Here is a 17979-nt window from a genome sequence, read left to right as displayed (position 1 = left end):
CGTGCTTTTTGTTTCCATTTTTTAGATTTTACAAGGCAGATTATAATCCATAAGAAGCCAAACTCTCTCCGAGAAACATTAGTACTTGGAATTATTATTATTATAATATAATAATAATAAGGCTTTTTTCCTCCGTTTTTTATTTTTCCTCTGATCAGCTGGGATGTACAGACCGTCTGACTGAGGGTAACGTTACTATGAGAGCAGCAGCTGTGAGCCGCACGGAACGAGAACAACGCGCTCACCCAGCAGAGCAGCGAGAGGTACCGTTCCCGAAAGTCTAGATAAACTGACAATTAAAAGATAACATAGCTAGCGTTAGCTACTTATCTAGCTATCTTACCATAGCTAGCCAACGCTACCCTGATAAGCAGACTACTCCGATCCGGATCCGTTTTACCTCCGGCAGATCCGCGCTACAGTCAGGTCTGTTTAGTGGATCTGGTCCGGTGTTCTGTCGAATTTTCCTACCCATCGATACATGCTTCCCAAAGGTACTGCGCATGCGCCGACCTACACAATTTAATTATTTCTCGAGTTTTATGTATAATTACTCGGGTTTAGGGGGGTTTATATGCATTAAACGACCTGGACGCACTGTCATTGCACAAAAGTGTAAATGGAAACTAAAAATTACACTTATTATCATAAATAAATACAAAAGCAGTTTGTAATGAGCTATATTTACTATAACTTTGCCATGGTACAATGAATTATGCAATCCAAATCTAATACCGTACATCTACTGGAATATCACTGGGTACATGCCCTAAAATAGTGCTTTTTTGTATTTTTACAGTTAAATATACATTGGGGCAGCACGGTTCGACAAGGTAGCAGAATTCGACAGAACACCGGCTTCACTCCGGGTTCGGGTTATGATTGTGACTCACGTTCAGATCCGTTTTACTGACGGTAAATCCGCATAACAGTCCGTCTCATTTCACGCCTTCCATATGACTTCGGCACGGAGTCAGATACCAGATGTGAGTTCAGTGTCAGTTCAGTGTCGTTTTGCGGATCCGGGCCGCATCGGCGGAGCGGCACAGGAGCGGGAGAAATTCAAACTCAGCGCGAGGACCAACTGACATCTGCTGAATCTGCGCTTCAGGTGAGTTAACTAGCTAACTAGCTATCAGCGTCATTTAATTACATTTATTGCTCATTTTTAATATTGTATATGCTAAAGTTGATTTATCACGTGTATGTTGGATAATATCAATTGTTTTTTTGTGTATTTAATGTTAATTGTTGTCAATTTGTAGGCAAAATTGACAAAAAGCTTCAGTTAACGATACCAGTTAGTTATGCTAGTATTAGCTAGTATAACTAGCTAAGCTAACCAGGCTAACTAGCTGAAATAAACGCTGTTAACTCATTTTGCTCGAGTAACACACCTTTTTTTTTATTAAAATAAACAACTTTAGTTATTCTTAGAACCTTAAATAGTTGTGTTTGGGCTTAATTATAATAAAGCTCGTCAGACGTTTTCCTGCTCCACCTTAAATCGTGCAGCAATGGCTTACTGACATTGACATATTTAAGCACTGTTTAAGGTGGAGTGGGAAATACAAAGAAGCTGGCCAAAAGTAAAAAAGAAAAAAAAAAAGTAATTATAAATTTTACAATTTGTTATAAACACAACTAAGTTACTGTCAATAAAAATATGAGGCTGCATTTAACTTAAATATTAATATTAATATATTTGCTAGCCTAAATCAGCATATGTGTAGTAATATTAAACAATATCTGTTCTGATTTCAACTTAAAAACACCTGTTCAAAGTTACTACAATATATTAATTATATGCATTTGCTTAGTAGGGCTGCTGAGGGCTGGGGACCTGAGATAAGGTGAGATACAATTATTTTAGCTAATAAAATGTATGTTTACAGGTTGGATCCACCTAATGCATTTTATGTTTAATATTATGGTAGTCTTGTTTGTTATATTAACTAACATGTTTTATGTCGCTAACACACTGCTAAGTCAAACTAACTTGTTTATTATAATATTGTGTTGTATTGCAGTACATTTTTAACATTGGGGGAATATAATAAAAAAGGGCATATTAAGCTAGCTAATTCCAACTGCATTTTAAATTATAAGGGATTTCTACCAGCTTTAATTACTATTAATTTATTACAACACATAAAAAACATACATATACTGTTAGTCTGAGAATATCACGTGACCTCTAAACAAATCAGACACTTACACTGACTTTGACATGCCATGACCTGACAAGTCTGAGAAACCAGCCCCAAGCTAACATGCTAGTCACAGGACAGTTTTACAATATACTCAGCTGGACTTCTCTATGCTTCAGACACTGAAGTTCAGCATCCTAAACTATAGTCTGATAGTATAATATTCAGACATATGTTAAATCTCCAGTCTCCAGTCACTTATTTTTGTTCCAATTTTTACAAATCATCTCTCATTCACCCTGTTTCACTTGTAGTATAAAGCCAGTTCAATAGGCCAGTAATGTGAATTGTCACAAAAATATTCCATAATAATAAGCTTTTGATCAGTGTTTGTCAGAAAGCAAGAAAGTAATTGAATCAATTTAGTTGCATTAGGTTTCTAATTTGTAACGTAATTGTTGCATGCAATGAAAAAAAAAACACTTGATCATATGCTAAAATGTCATAATTATAGATAGTCATATGGTCATTCCTCAATTTAAACTTTTCAGTAATACTTTTAACCTTAACTTAAATATACACTTAAAAACAATAGTTGCATGCTTAAACTGTAATGGTGCAACCAGAAAACATGGGTGATTTGACAAAAAAAAAAAATCTCAATATATGCTCCAGAAAAATTGTGATGTGATAAGATGTGACAAAAGAAATAAAAAATCTATCTGACTTGTAACACCAAAACACTGCATGCTGTGAATATATATGTTTAAGTAGTAAATAAAAGATAATAGCACTCTTTGTGGTATTTCAGTGACTGTTAGCTGCACTGAATGATGTTGTTTGAGATAGTAAAATAAAGTTCTTATGATGCTCCTTTAATTAAGAAAGCCAACCATTTCCTCAAAATGTTCATTGTATGATCTTTTTTGTAATTAAATCGCACACAGATGGTTACTAGCAGGCACAATATTATGGGTATAGTTATTCTATATATTTTGTCTTAAACATTTTTTAAATTAGTTGTCAATTGATAAAAAAAATCTGGTTATCACAATTTGTTGATTAGTCAGCTTAAGGGTGCATTGTGTAGGATTTTCTTGATTATTCATTTATATTTTTAAAGAAGTAAATTTACAACTTCAGCATTACTGTTCCACTCCATTGATGTGTAATACACAGAATAATATTCCTCTCATGTCTAATCTGGGCTCCACTGTGTTAAAACAAGGCTATGCAAACATTGGGGTGGTCTGCTCTCAGAACTTACATACCCTTGTTTTAACACAGTGGAGCCCAGATCAGACATGAGAGGAATATTATTCTGCCTATTACACATCAATTGAGTGGAACAGTGATTCTGAAGTTGTAAATTAATTTTTAAAATTATGAATTATAAAAAAAAAACCTTCACATTGCACTTTTAAAAGACTTTCTGTCAGCCATCCCAAACAAACTCTTCTATCTCACTTTTTATTTAATTACTGAGGCTTTTAAAAGGATTGGAATCAGGAGGAAAAAGATCATTGAAAAAAACAACAGAAATGAGACTAGTGCTTGGTGACGAGGATTATATTTGTACTGTATATTTCTGAGTGGGTGTACTGTTTGAGCAGCTTGATTGGCATTAAACTTGAGCCATATGATGGTTGCTAGTGGGCTAGGAAAGTAAATATGTGTATGTAAACGGGAAAGATAGGAAGAGAGAAATGTGATTTAGAACATAAGATTTAGAGGAGTACTTGGAACCATCTCAACATACAGGTGCTGGTCATACAGGTCATTTAATTAGAACATCAAGAAAAAGTTTATTTATTTTTGGGGTACTGTGAAGAGGAAAATGTGAAACGGCAGACCCAACAATGCAGAAGATATAAAGGCCAAAAACAGAGCAACCTGGGCTCTCAAGACCTGAGCAGTGCCACAGACTCCATGCCATGCCACATTGCTGCAGTAATCCAGGCAAAAGGAGCACCAACTAAGTGCTGTAACACGCTCATACTTTACATGTTAATACTTTTCAGTTTGTATTTCTAAAAATCTTTTTTTTGTATTGGTCTTACTGAAATAATAATGATATTCTAATTATATGACCAGCACCTGTGTATACTGTCCGGCCAACAAAAAGGACATATGGATTTGACTAAGCATTTTTTTAACTGAGTTGCCTCAAGGCCATGACAAGGTATTTAATAATAATTTTAAGGAACAGCTTGGAAGTTTTTTTTTTAGTTACAGTACTTATTCATTTCTTTTTTAAAGAGAGAGAACAAAACTGGTATGTTTTTTTTCTGAAATGTTCTTAAAAGCTAAGTACTGTGTAACCTAGTTCTAGAAAATTATTCAAATTACAATACTTTCCCGAAAACCTTCTTAAGTTACGTAGATTATTTAGATTTAAATTATGACGCAGTTGCTAATGAATTACATATTAATTACTTATTTGGACAATGTATGTAATTATGTTTTTCATTTCTCTGAGATTACTAGTATTAAGTTAAAATTATGTAACTAACTTCATACTTTTTACAGGAACCAATGTCTGGTGTAACATTTTCTGTCTCTTTATCAACATTTTCACTCTTACACTATGCATGTTTTTCTGCATTTATAGAGGCAGTGCAGAGGTGTCATGCATCTCAGAAAGCCAGCAACGACGATATCTGCAGGCATGCCATTCGCTGGTTCAATTTGGCAGCAGACAGAGATGGAGGGCGCAAAAAACCTGCAAGCTCATAAAATCAATAATTCCTCTTAATTGTTAACCTTTGTCATAAATATTTCTGTTTATTTAAAATTAATCTCATTGAACCCATTTATTCTTAAAATACAATTAATTAGCTCACAATTATAACCTTAATAAACCTTCCATTTGCAATAAAATGTTAAAATTCACATGATGCTGCTTCACATAATTTTGTTTGCACACGTCATTATTCATTATTCTTTTTATGCCATAGAAGTGAATGGGCAGAAGAAACCATAAGGGCTAGAGGGCTGTCACTTGATCAAATGCACCGCTATATACACCGCTACTCAGGACATGAGTATGATCGCCGCATGGGGGTGCTATGGCAAAGCTAAACGCGTTAAGCCTTGTTAGCTAGATGATTCTTTTATTATATGATTCCTTGGTCCATGACTAATGAAAAAGATCAATAGAACCATGACGATCTGCCCACTTGGATTTGTGCTATTTAATATAATTGGCTAAACCTATTTTTGCTAACTCCTTCTAGGGGGGTTGAGCAATCGCCACATATTTGGTATTGAAATGTTCAGGGGAGTGTGAACCTCAATATGAAATTAGTAAACAATATGGCCACCTACACATTAGTCATTTTGAGGCAGAGGCAAATTTATTTTAACAGCTGTAACTTGTGAATGCATAACCTGACAATAATTCCACTTCACAAGTTTGATCAGAAAATGTTTTAGGTCACATTCCAGTTCTGGCAAATATAAAAGCCAAAAGGGGGCAGGGATAAACCTCATATAATTGTTTCTCAGCAACCATAAACCCAATCAAGCTGATATTTTGCCTGCTGCATCAAAGACCAATTCTATAAATGACCGTTTAAGGAAAATGTCATAATTGCCAGCACCATTACCCAATGAAGTTCATGTTTATTATTAAGCAGAAAATTTGCATAAATAAATATATGCAATAACAGTATGATCCTAAAAAACACGTTTTGAGCCGAACTTGCCTTAAAGGGCCTCTGTGCCCTCTACTGCTTTGTAGTGTAGTAATTTTCAGAAGTGCTATATATGTGACAACAAAGCTTTGAACATGGATCTTTCTTGTATAGGTTGCTGCAACAGTGATTAATAGTTAGGTTTACAAAACTTATTGCCTCATTTAGTTTAGTTTGTTCATTATTTGCAAATAAGTTTTTGGATAACTCAATCTGGATACATAAAGTCTGATGCAAATCTGATGTATGGTAAGTTAAAGTTCAGCCTTTATTTTAAAAAAAGAAAATGCTTAACTTACAATACTGAATGTAATTTTGTTTTGTTTGTTTTTTAGGTGTAATCATTTACCCATCAAATCACCTAACAAGGTAATTAATTCTATTTTCCAGCAGTTCTGTAATTAATTTTGACTTTAAGTCTGTTGATACACGTTTGATTTGATATGTTTGCTCTTAATGTAGCATTTATCCACTTTCTTATTTTAATTGTTTGTTGTGCCACTGCACTAAAAACTTTAAGGGACACTGTAAGATTTTCTTGATTAATTTATATACATTTTTAAAGAAGTAAATTTACAACCATAAAAATTAGTGTTCCACTCCATTGAGCTGAAATATACAGAATAAAAGTCCTCTCATGTCTGATCTGGGCTCCACTGTGTTAAAACAAGGCTATGTAAGTATTTGCGTGCCCTGCTATCAGAACTTTCTCAGCCTCGTTTCAACACCGTGGAGGTCAGATCAGACATGAGAGGAATATTATTCAGTGTATTACACCTCAATGGAGTGAAACCGTGATTTTGAAGTTCAGAATAGCTTTTAAGTTTGTGTTTTGTTTTCTGTCTGCGCTTGCTGCATCTCCCCCTCGCAGGATCAGCCTGGATCCTAACAGTACTTGATGCACTGAGCAGTGACATTATACATAGAGTAGTTAAGGTAAGAAATATACATTTCTTTCCTTTTAAAACATTTGTGTTGTTACGTATAATAACAATTACATCAGGCGTTATCAGATCGAGGTTCAAATTATCAAATCAAATTGTTGGCGGGGACCATTTAAAAAATCACTGGATATTGGTGTCCGTGCTAACTCTATACCCTTGAGTAAAGTAACCAAGTACTAATACTTCATTACTTTTCATCCCTTTGCTTTATCTTAAATGATTGCCACCTTTTGAACTAAAATAATTCCTAATCAGTTGTCTATTCCTGACTAGAAAACTAAAAATAACAGTTTTAAATGTTTTGCTTTTTTTAAGCTGGAGAGAACTACTGCAGGATTTCTCCAGACTCACTGTAATTACACATGGTCACCATGACACACTAAATAGGACAGGGGTGTTTTTCCTGAAAGTGATCAATCTTAGCGAATAACAAACAAACTAACGCATGACGTGAGAAAAGAACGAGCCAGTTCTTCAAGTGTTTCCCATAGAGCTTTGCAAAAAGTTCAAAGAGCGTCTTTGTTGACTCCTCCCCTTTGCAATTCCTGTAAATCCTGTATTTCCTTGGGAATTCCATATAAGTGTGTGTATGGTGCAGTAACAACTGGGTTACAGAATGCACAGACTTGGAGTCTGCACACTTGCTAAGACCGTGACCATCACCAGTTGTCTGCAGGAAACCACCTGTAGCATAAAATCAGTGGGCAGTTAGGTGGTACATGGTGGAACTCTGTGGAACTGAGTTGACCTAGAGGCACACATATATACAGTGAGGAAAATGAACACCCTGCGACTTTGCAAGTTCTCTCACTTATAAATCATTGAGGGGTCTGAAATTTTCATCTTTGGTGCATGTCCACCGTGAGAGACATAATAAAAATCCGGAAATCACAATTTATGATTTTTTTAAAATAATTTATTTAATTTACAACTTTCTCAGCAGGATTTGGTATCCGCAAAATGGTTCGAGGTCCTCATCCCTCGCCTCCCCCAGCACAGAGGAAAACTACCAAGGGCGGTACTCTCATTATAGGAGATTCAATTGTTAGACATTTAAAAGTATCTAAGAGTAATGGCACAATTTCATGTCTTCCAGATGCTTGCATGCTGGTAGTCGGCAAGCGGCTCCCTGGGGCGCATTGCCAAAGCAGGAACCCCGGCACCATCGCCCTCCACGTGGGGATGAGCTTTCGGGAGCGACCGGCCCCGTTCCACAGAGACAGGCTTCTCTCTGTGAACATCGAGGCGGTGCTACGCTGAGACTGACTGTCTCTACCCAGTCACACCAGCCAAGTAGGTTTGTTTGCTGGTATTTCTGCTTGTACTATTTGTATGTCAATTCTTCATAATAGTGTAAATAAAACACGTTATCAAAATAGCTGGAAAATCTGTTTTAACAACTCCATTAGAATTAATACAAACTCGTCTTTCCTCCTGAGTTACAGCAACAACCACATTAAATCGGGGCTGTTAAATATAAGATCGCTGGCACCTAAATCAGTTACTGTAGGTTAAATTATCATTGACGATGCACTCTCTATGAGACATGGGTTAAAACTGATGGATATTTAGCTCTAAATGAGTCCACTCCCCCCAGGTTCTAGCTATTTCATCTACCCATGCAGGACTGGTCAGGGTGGTGGTGTAGTCGTCAGTTATAGGAATAAATCAAAATACAGAGTTTGAAGCTAAGTCATTTGAACTGTTTAACCTTATAGTCGCAGGCCCATCTACTGCCACCAAAACCCAACATTCATTCCTGCTGATAACTATGTACCGTCCTCCAGGACCATATGCAAAATTCACTAAGAAATTCAGTATATTTTTTAGCTGCAGTAGCTCTCAACTCTGACAGAGTTATCATTGTTGGTGACTTTAATATCTATTTTGAAAAGAAACAGGGCCCACTGAGAATAGCATTTAAATCAATTTTGGATGCATTAGCCTTCAATGAGAATGTAATGGGCCCACCTACTGATGTACTGACTCGATTTTTTTCATTTGGTGATCGTTTTGGCTATGTTGCAGCCAGGGGAATGCATTTTTGCAGAAAACCTGCTTTTTCTTTAAATTTTTGAAATCTAATGTCTTTTACTCTCACGTCATTCATACTCTCTGGACGCATTTTGCACTCTCTGGACATGTTCATGGCAAAAATGTACACACACCTACAAACTGCTCTTAAATCATTATACATCAATATTGTTTTGCTTTTTTTTCATAAATCAGGATTTTAACCATTTAAATAACTGTTTAATAATTTTATACAGTAATTACAGTGAGATAAAAAAATGTGTTTTCAATGGAAGTCAATGGGGCATTTTTGGCCACAAAGGTGTTCAGAGGGAGTATTTGACACTACATAAAAAAAATTCTACCAATGCCCCATACATCTAATATTTATTATATGAGAAATAGTACAACTTTTGTGGGTTTTTTTAATGAATAATTAATCATGAATGTAATTAAACTGTCAATTAAAGGGTTAAAATCCTGGAATGTATTAAATATTTCATCATTTTGATCAGGGCTGGATTTGATTAAGTGATTTATGAAAAAATAGCAAAAAAAAAAGTATATGAGTATTTTATTGCTGATTTTGTGCATGTACATTTTTGGCAACAAAGGTGTCCAGAGGGTGCAAAATTTAAATCTGGCACTACGTAAAAAAATAATAATGCAATAAAATCAATTTTGTTGCTAATATTTTACATGTCCAAGACTCTAATAGTCACCAATGCCTCATTTGTCTGCTGTTTGTTTTGTGGAAAATAATTTTTGTGTTTTTTTTGTTTTTTTTTGCCAAAATACAACAATAGTTAAAATATTTAAACTGTCATTTAAAGGGTTAAAATCCTGAAAATTATTTAATGTTTGGTAGTTTTGGGTAGAACGGAAGTTGATTAAGTGATTTTATGAAAAAAAAAAGTTTATTTATGTAAAAAAAAAAAAATATTGATGTATAATGATTTAAGAGCATTTTTTAGGTGCTTGTACATTTTTACCACAAACGTGTCCAGAGGGTGCAAAATTTGAAGGGGGCTTGAGGGTTAACCTGAACATTTATCACCTGGCCGCTTTATTAGCAAAAACACAATTACAACTGCAACAACAAATGCATTTATCAAAAACCGCTGACTTATATTCTATTGTAAATAACAAAGTTCTTAGCCTTACAAAGCTTTTGGGAAATGCACCCCAAAGCTATAAGTGCACTTTTTTTTATTTATCTTTCTTTTAATTTTGGGTGCATAATTCCAGTAAAATGGTAATTATTTATTATGTGAAATGGTATAAATGAAAATTAGCTAGCCCCTATTAAATACAGCTGTGACATTTATATATCTTTTAGAAATTTGGTAAAATGAAAAACACTTGTCATTTTAGTACGCTATATTCATTTCTAGCCACTTCTTTTCTGCTGTTTCTGAAATAAAATATTTTCTTATTTTGTCTTTTTTATAGGCTGCACTGTAGTGGTGTTAAGTGTCCAAGAATGCTCTCATCAGTGGAGGCACAGCTGGCTGCAAAAAACGTCTGTGTCTGCATGTTTATATTATGTGAATTAAAAATGGTTTTATTATTAAAATAATTGTATTAATGCCTGTTGATTTATAAATTGTTTAATTGAAATCAAATTTTATTTAAGTAGCTTAATTAAGTATTGCATTTATAACTGATGGTATTTTATTTAATTAGCTTAAGTATTGCATTTATAAGTGATGGTATTTTATTGAATTAGCTTAATTAATATTGCATTTATAAGTGATGGTATTTTATTTTAATTAGCTTAAGTATTGCATTTATAAGTGATGGTATTTTATTGAATTAGCTTAATTAATATTGCATTTATAAGTGATGATATTTTATATAATTAGCTTAATTAAGTATTGCATTTATAAGTGATGGTATTTTATTTAATTAGCTTAATTAAGTATTGCATTTATAACTGATGGTATTTTATTTAATTAGCTTAATTAAGTATTGCATTTATAACTGATGGTACTTTCATTAATTAGCTTAATTAAGTATTGCATATATAAGTTATGGTATTTTATTTAATTAGCTTAATTAAGTATTGCATTTATAATTATTGTATTTCATTTAGCTAACCTAATTAAGGATTGCATTTACAACTAATGTTTTTTTATTATATTATTTAAATATTGCATTTGTAATTTAATGTACTGTATTAAACTCTTTTAATTTATCAATGTAAAAAGAAGTCAAATAGCTTAGTGCTCTTTCTTTACTACTTTTATTTTGAAATATGTCATTATAATCATTAAAAAGTAGGCTGGGGAACGTGAAAAGGCCGTGGCTTGGCCGTAGCTAATACGGAACTAATCCGGGGCTGATCCAGATCTGGTCCAGATCTGTAACGGACCTGTTCCAGCGAGTGTAACGGTAAGCGGATCCGGCCCATATTCGGTCTAAAGGAACACCTGAAACGCTTGGTCTGGACTGGTGCTGGCCCAGTATCTTTTTGACTCCGTAAAACGGATCCGTGACGGTTTTGGCCCGTTGTGCATCTGGACCCCGGCCCAGAACCGTTTTACGGATCCGGCGCGGAACTTGTGATAGACTCGGCCCGGATCCGGCCAGAATGCTTTTTGCTATCTGGGGTATCACTGCTCAGACTGTTGGAAGAGTTTTACTCAACAGAGTAATCTTCGAAAACACCAGCGCATTCACACAGGAGAGAAACCGTATCACTGCTCAGACTGTGGGAAGTGTTTTACTCAACAGAGTAAACTCAAAAAACACCAGCGCATTCACACAGGAGAGAAAACTCCATCTCAAATCAGTTAGAAGGCAATTAAAAGTGCAATTCGTAAGTCTTTCGGACAGAACACCTTATCCTACACAAATGTTTCACTTTGTCACTTGGGACACGTTCCACCAGAAACAAACATGAACTGAAATTAACAATGGATTTTACAGGTTCAGCAAAATGAATCTTATCCAGCGATCATGTTTATTTAATTCCATGTTATGTTTTCCTATATGTTTGATATTCCAGGACACTCTTTGTGAGACAGAGCTCAGTTTTTAGGGTAGTTACGGTAGGAGTTCAGTTCTGAAGAAGGGAAAAAACTTAGTCTTTAAAAATGTCATAGTTAGAGTAGGATTCTTACCTGGCAACTAAACATTTAGGACCAAATCTTCAGAGCTTATGATTTGAATGCTTTTAATCTCCTTTCTAGTATATGCAGATTTGATTATTTCTATTCATTTCTAGTATCTCTGTATTCACTCTGTGGAAGCCGTCCTCATTGCCCAATACTTAGCATAACTTAGCATAATGCTATTAACCGCTAGGCCCATCTGTATGAAAGAAGAAATGAAAACACCACCTGAGGAACTCCAGAGAGAGTGCTCCCAAAAGTGAGACCCAGAGCCACAGAGAGATGACACTGTGCCGGGTAGTGCCGTGTGGACCGGAGGAGCATCCAGACCACGCAAAAAGGCCAACAAAACCCTTTCCAGAAGTCTCTTTTCTTTTCCTTATTGAATATTATATGTTGCTGAAGGTTTTTTAATCTCCAAGTTTTTTAAGAATATCCAAATCATTTAGTTTCTTAATTGTTTTTATCCACTACAATTGCTTCACCTCTATATTTACTCATCTGTGTGTTTTAATAAACTACTTTTATATTGCATATCTGCATCTCATTGTGTTTTCTCAACATAAGTTTGACATGAAACCTATAGGCCTGAGATTGTCTTCTATTATTACTTGTTAAATACTCAAAGGCGCCCAACAGAGAAATTCAGAGTGAAATGGATTTTTGTTGAAGTGAAACATAATAGTCAATTTAAGATTGAAATTCAGAAAAAGATTTTTTTTAATGGTTCAGGCTTAAAAGGGTTAAATATACAATTACTTCCAAAGGTAGAGTAGCATGTGTTCAACTTGTAATCATATGTTTATAAAGTTCTTTATTGTGAGTGCTTGTGGGTTGTGTTTTTTTTTTTTTTTTGAAGAGCATAGTCATTCACCAACTACACTTAATTACCCAATTCTACATTTGAGTTATTGGCCATTGTTATTGGTAGCTAGTGTAGGTAAATGTCCAAACAAAGTATTTCCTGTTTTACCGACCATTATTATTGGTAGCTAGTCTAGTTAAATATCCAAACACAACATTTGCTACTTTACTGACCAAATGTATACTCAAAGCATTTCATGTTTTACTGACTATTATTATTGGTAGCTAGCCTAGCTAAATGTACAAATGTAGCATTTGCTGTTTTAATGACTATTATTATTATTATTATTTCCTGTTTTACTGACTATTATAATTGGTAGCTAGCTTAGCAAAATATCCAAATACAGCATTTGCTCTTTTACTGACCATTATTATTTGTAGCTAGCCTAGCTAAATGTACAAACAAAGCAGTTGCTTTTTTTACTGACCAATGTAAGTGTTTCAGTTCTAGTAAAAGTGTTTCACGTCCGGTAAATTTGTTTTATTTCTTGCATATTTTTTTTCTTAAATGTAATTTGTGTTTCAAGCATTTATTCGGTATCTCAGTATGGGATACGCCCCTTTCGCATATTCCTCATGTAGCCCGGCTAAAAAATGTAAAACTCCCTAGTTCTAAAATAGATACACTAATAAAAACAGAAATAAATAAAGTCTTATAAATGCGTAGTAATGGTTTAAAAGAGTACTAAACATGTTCAAAATAGTCATTGTGTTTGTGTAAATAGTTTAAAAAGAAAAGAAAAGCCGTACAGAGTACATATTTCATTTTTTCTTGTGTTAATGCAAGAAGGTTAGCTAAAAGTGATTAAGGGATCTACTGAGGGAGAAGTGTACAGGTGAGGGTGGAGTAGAGGATTGGGAAGGAGCCCACAGGACGAGAGAGAACAGCGGAGATGCGGGAGTAGCAGCGCGGGAGAGGCGAGGAGGAAAAAGTTCCTCACAGACTGAACTAAATTCACTAATAATCAGTATTAATTAAACTAACCGGTAATTTTAAGGACACTGAAGTCCATACTGAGAGTGTGCTGGTGGATAAAGCTGGGATAATCTCTCTATAAGTAAAGTTCTGTTAGCACTGTTAGCTTAGCCAGCTCGGCTAGCTGTGTTTAGCCTCGTGTATTAGCTGCTCTGCGCTAGCCGTGAACTCTCCGCTGCAGCGCCGCTCCGACAGACTGTTCCCCGGACTGACTCGCGCTCTCTCCGCCTCCACTGAACACCAGGACCGCTAACACTGCTAACCAGAGAGCGCTCTGAGTCCCCGCGTGGATCAGAGTTCCTCTGAGGGAAAACGCTCCGTGCTGCAGGACCCCGCGCTCTGCTCCCGCTCATATTCACTGAATCTGAGAGGAGCCGCTCGCTGCAGCCTGTAGGAAGGCGGAGTTGGACATCCAACCCCGCCCACATCCAACTCCGCCCATGTCCAACTCCGCCTTACGTCTAAAGCAACACCCACCTTACGTCCGCCACGAACGCCTACATTTACTCCCGGTAAATAGGAATTGTAGCCGAGAAAGCAGCTAAAGCATCTATCTGATTTATATCTCCGGTTATGGCGGTAAGTACAAATATTGAGGTTTTTTAAGTTAACAGAGCTATTTTTATAATGTCCTCTTGTTTTTCTATATTATATTTTATGAATAAACGGTGAGTCGTTGATACGCACATGAAGGTTCTACATCGGCGCGTGTACCATGTGGTTTGTTTGCTTCTAGCTAGTCATATTGCCGTTTTTTTTGATGGATTCTAATGCAGAATTGCACCCAGTCTTGTCTAATTCAAACTTTAGTTATCTTACCTTCTGTTTTATGGGCTAAAATGCTACCAATTAATGGTATCACAGATAAACTCTCATAGCTAGTAGTGAGCTAGGCATCAGTTTTGTTTTTAAGGCATAGCTAGGGGTTATAGTCAGCTAACCTAAAAAACTGTTTAAACTGTCTATACAAGAAGTTAATTGGCTAACAAGATAGCAAGATAATCTAGCTAACTAAAATTGGTTCAAAGTCTTAGTCATACAAATAAATATTTGAAGATATCAATGCTTAATCCTCCTATTTAATTTGTCAGGAATAGCAATGGTATTCCCGGGTTAATTTGACCTGGTTCATTTTTAATTATCCAAAATATTTCTGAAACCAAAATAATCCTAACCAGAAGAGTAAATATTTAATAACTAACTCCATTGCTGATTGTTCTATCAACATTTAGTACAATAGTGTACAATAGAGGTAATAGTTCAATTAGGATAATTCACTTGTTTTTCCATTTTAAAAAATCTTACTTTTTTTTTTGTTTTACTACTTTGTTACTTTTAAACGACCAACACAATATTTTTACATATAAATGAAACATAACATTACAATTTCGTTTTAGTTTTAGTTTTTGCAGGGGGTTGTTGCAAATATGAAATTAACCATTTTCATGTTATATGTTAATTATACAAATAAAGGCAAGCTGAAGACGTTTCATACAGAAAAAATACTTTTACTATCTTACTAAATGGGTCAATTTGACCCGTAACGTAACAGGAGGGTTAAGTCGATGCACATTTATTACCTTTGTACTGAATGTAGCTACAATTAATGTGCACCGATATAGTAATTGTAAGCTCATGTTGTGTTTTGTTGCTTTCTGTTTTACAGCATCCAACACATGTCCAGGCCACTCCTGACCCTTCACGGTTTGGCCAGTGTGGTGTTTTCAAATGCCCCTGCTTCAGTTTTGACACTGACCAGCGATTTAATAACAGCCTACATCTACAAAACCATATCAAACAAGCAGTCGAGAATAACGGTATGGGTATTTCTTTAAACAGAGAGAGAGATATTGATTTTATTGGCTATAACAAATAAACATGTAAATGTAATATCTTGAATCAACAAATGCACTTACATCTTACACTCAATTGATGGGCATAATGAGTTGAAGAATATTAATATTTATAGACTTAATTGCATGTTGTGTGCATTTTGGTCTTACAGTTTCCTTCATCTCTAAACTGCACACCTACAGCACACTTTTATTGTGTCTATTGCAGCCATACAATACTATGCAAAGACCAGTTCAGACATCATGTATCTCTGTGCAGCAGTGCAACCAAGACCACTATAGGAGAAGTGTTTAATCCACAGACTGTTGCTACTTCTGATGCACGTCCAGCTCCCCCTCTGCCAGCTACTCCTGATACACCTTCTCCCAGTTCTGGTCTTGCTTCCTCTGTGCATGGTATTAATTATATTAATTATTATATTTTCTCTCAGGAAAGTTCAGCGTGTTGAACGTGTGACTGATGAAGGAGATAGAATGGGCAACATCTCCTTTGAACAGGTGTGAGGGTGTGGATGTGTGTTTTTTATTTCGGGTTAATTTAACTGGGCCATTTAAAATGTTTTACTGTTGTGGTTTGTTTTCAAAAGTCTGAATTGGGCTGAAAAGATAAGTTGACATTATTTGAAATTTCGACTTGACCTAGTGTTGACTAGTCATTTCAAGGGCATTTGAAGCCCATGAGCTATTGGAGTGCTATCATTTTAAAGGGATAGAAAAGCAGAGAGCTGTTTTGTTACGTTAAGGCAGAGATTAGTCAACAGAATGACGCTGACTACAGTCTTCAAGCAAAAATGCTAGCCATTCCTACAGTAATCAGAGATTGGGGATATGATTGAAATAATAAGTGCCAACTCAGATTAATAGAATACCAAAATAGTAATTGGTTGCAGCCTTAGAATGTTATCTGGTCATTTTTTTCAATTACTATAATTTTCATGAATGAAAATCTACATGCTTCTATAATGTTTTTCAAGATGCCCCTTATTCTCATAGATACAGTTCTGGAAGAGGGTGACAAAGCTTTTTTAAAGCTGTCACTGGTTTGTCGTCTCTTCCGGGACATTGTTTGGACAACAATCATTCCGGGCCCGGGCACATTTCGAGTGGCTTGACAGTAAGCATGATATTTCAGTACAGTTAAGATGTTTGTTTTCCCTTAGAAAAGGAATTACACTCACTGATTTTAAAATCATTTTAAAATTCTTGATTTTTTTAAACCTACAGGTGTAGTGCCATGAAAACATCACAGTGCTGCATGTAAAGACGAGTTTCGCAGGATGTACGAACTGCAGTGCTGCCAGAACTGTCAAGAAACTTAAAGACTGCATACTGGGTATGTTTGTTCTAAATAAATTTTGATATTTTTTTCCTGAGGTCAGAAATTGGTACGTCAATATATTTAAGGTATTGGGGCTTGAGAGATTGTTACTTTGTGAAAGTGTGTGCTTTTACTTATATTACAGGCAACATTGGGCATGGGAGACGAGGGGAGCTTGTGGCATTTTACAGCGAAAACGAGCACCCTGGATTCTGCAGCCAGCTTCATGAGTGGCAGGGTGTGTGAGTGGCAGGGTGTGTGAGTGGCTGGGTGTGTGAGTGGCTGGGTGTGTGAGTGGCTGGGTGTGTGAGTGGCAGGGTGTGTGAGTGGCAGGGTGTGTGAGTGGCAGGGTGTGTGAGTGGCTGGGTGTGTGAGTGGCTGGGTGTGTGAGTGGCAGGGTGTGTTAGTGGCAGGGTGTGTTAGTGGCTGGGTGTGTGAGTGGCTGGGTGTGTGAGTGGCTGGGTGTGTGAGTGGCTGGGTGTGTGAGTGGCTGGGTGTGTGAGTGGCTGGGTGTGTGAGTGGCAGGGTGTGTGAGTGGCTGGGTGTGTGAGTGGCTGGGTGTTGCATTTTTAAATGAAGACTTCTGTATTTGTTTGACCAAAGCATGTAACCAAACATTTTAAAGGCTAGTGTGCCAATAAATGCCAATAAAGATATTGTATTAGCTTGGACAAAGTGTTTGTAAATGGAGTTAATTTCCCTGGGAACTACTGTCAGCCATACAAAATTGGGAGAGGAGAAGCAGGAAAGGGATATTATTATTATTAGGGTTCAAGCACCGAAGGTGCGTAGAACCCTATTGTTTTTGCTAAGATTTTTCTTATTAGGGCCCGAGCACCGAAGGCGCAGGCGAAGCCTGCACCGGAGGTGCAAAGCCCTATTGTTTTTGGTCCGTTTATTATTAGGGCCCGAGCACCGAAGGCGCAGGCGAAGCCTGCACCGGAGGTGCAAAGCCCTATTGTTTTTGGAATGTTTATTATTATTTTTATTTACAAACTTCGCGCCCATTTTTGAGGCCTTTCCGATACTCGAAAACTCTTGCATTTTGGC

The 17979-nt window shown here is 36.1% G+C and overlaps 2 long non-coding RNA genes across 6 annotated transcripts; both read left to right on the top strand.

Annotated features, from left to right (window-relative positions):
* Positions 1 to 853: 853 nt before the first annotated feature.
* On the top strand, positions 854 to 10529 carry LOC125801564 (uncharacterized). Of its 5 annotated transcripts, none has more exons than XR_007438715.1 (6): positions 854 to 1111; positions 1824 to 1853; positions 6181 to 6214; positions 6717 to 6781; positions 7730 to 8086; positions 10255 to 10529. It is a non-coding gene; the product is annotated as an uncharacterized LOC125801564 (long non-coding RNA). The 5 variants fall into 5 exon arrangements; XR_007438713.1 differs by having other exon boundaries at positions 7733 to 8082; positions 10255 to 10524; XR_007438714.1 differs by having other exon boundaries at positions 7886 to 8082; positions 10255 to 10523.
* Positions 10530 to 14131: 3602 nt separating this feature from the next.
* LOC125801614 (uncharacterized) lies at positions 14132 to 16094 on the top strand. Its single transcript, XR_007438820.1, has 3 exons — positions 14132 to 14337; positions 15425 to 15575; positions 16043 to 16094. It is a non-coding gene; the product is annotated as an uncharacterized LOC125801614 (long non-coding RNA).
* The last annotated feature ends 1885 nt before the right edge of the window (positions 16095 to 17979 follow it).

Source organism: Astyanax mexicanus, chromosome 4 (assembly GCF_023375975.1).
Source record: "Astyanax mexicanus isolate ESR-SI-001 chromosome 4, AstMex3_surface, whole genome shotgun sequence".
Classification (NCBI taxonomy): domain Eukaryota; kingdom Metazoa; phylum Chordata; class Actinopteri; order Characiformes; family Acestrorhamphidae; genus Astyanax; species Astyanax mexicanus.
Note: the sequence above shows the minus strand (reverse complement) of the source record. Positions and strands in the feature narration are given on the sequence as shown.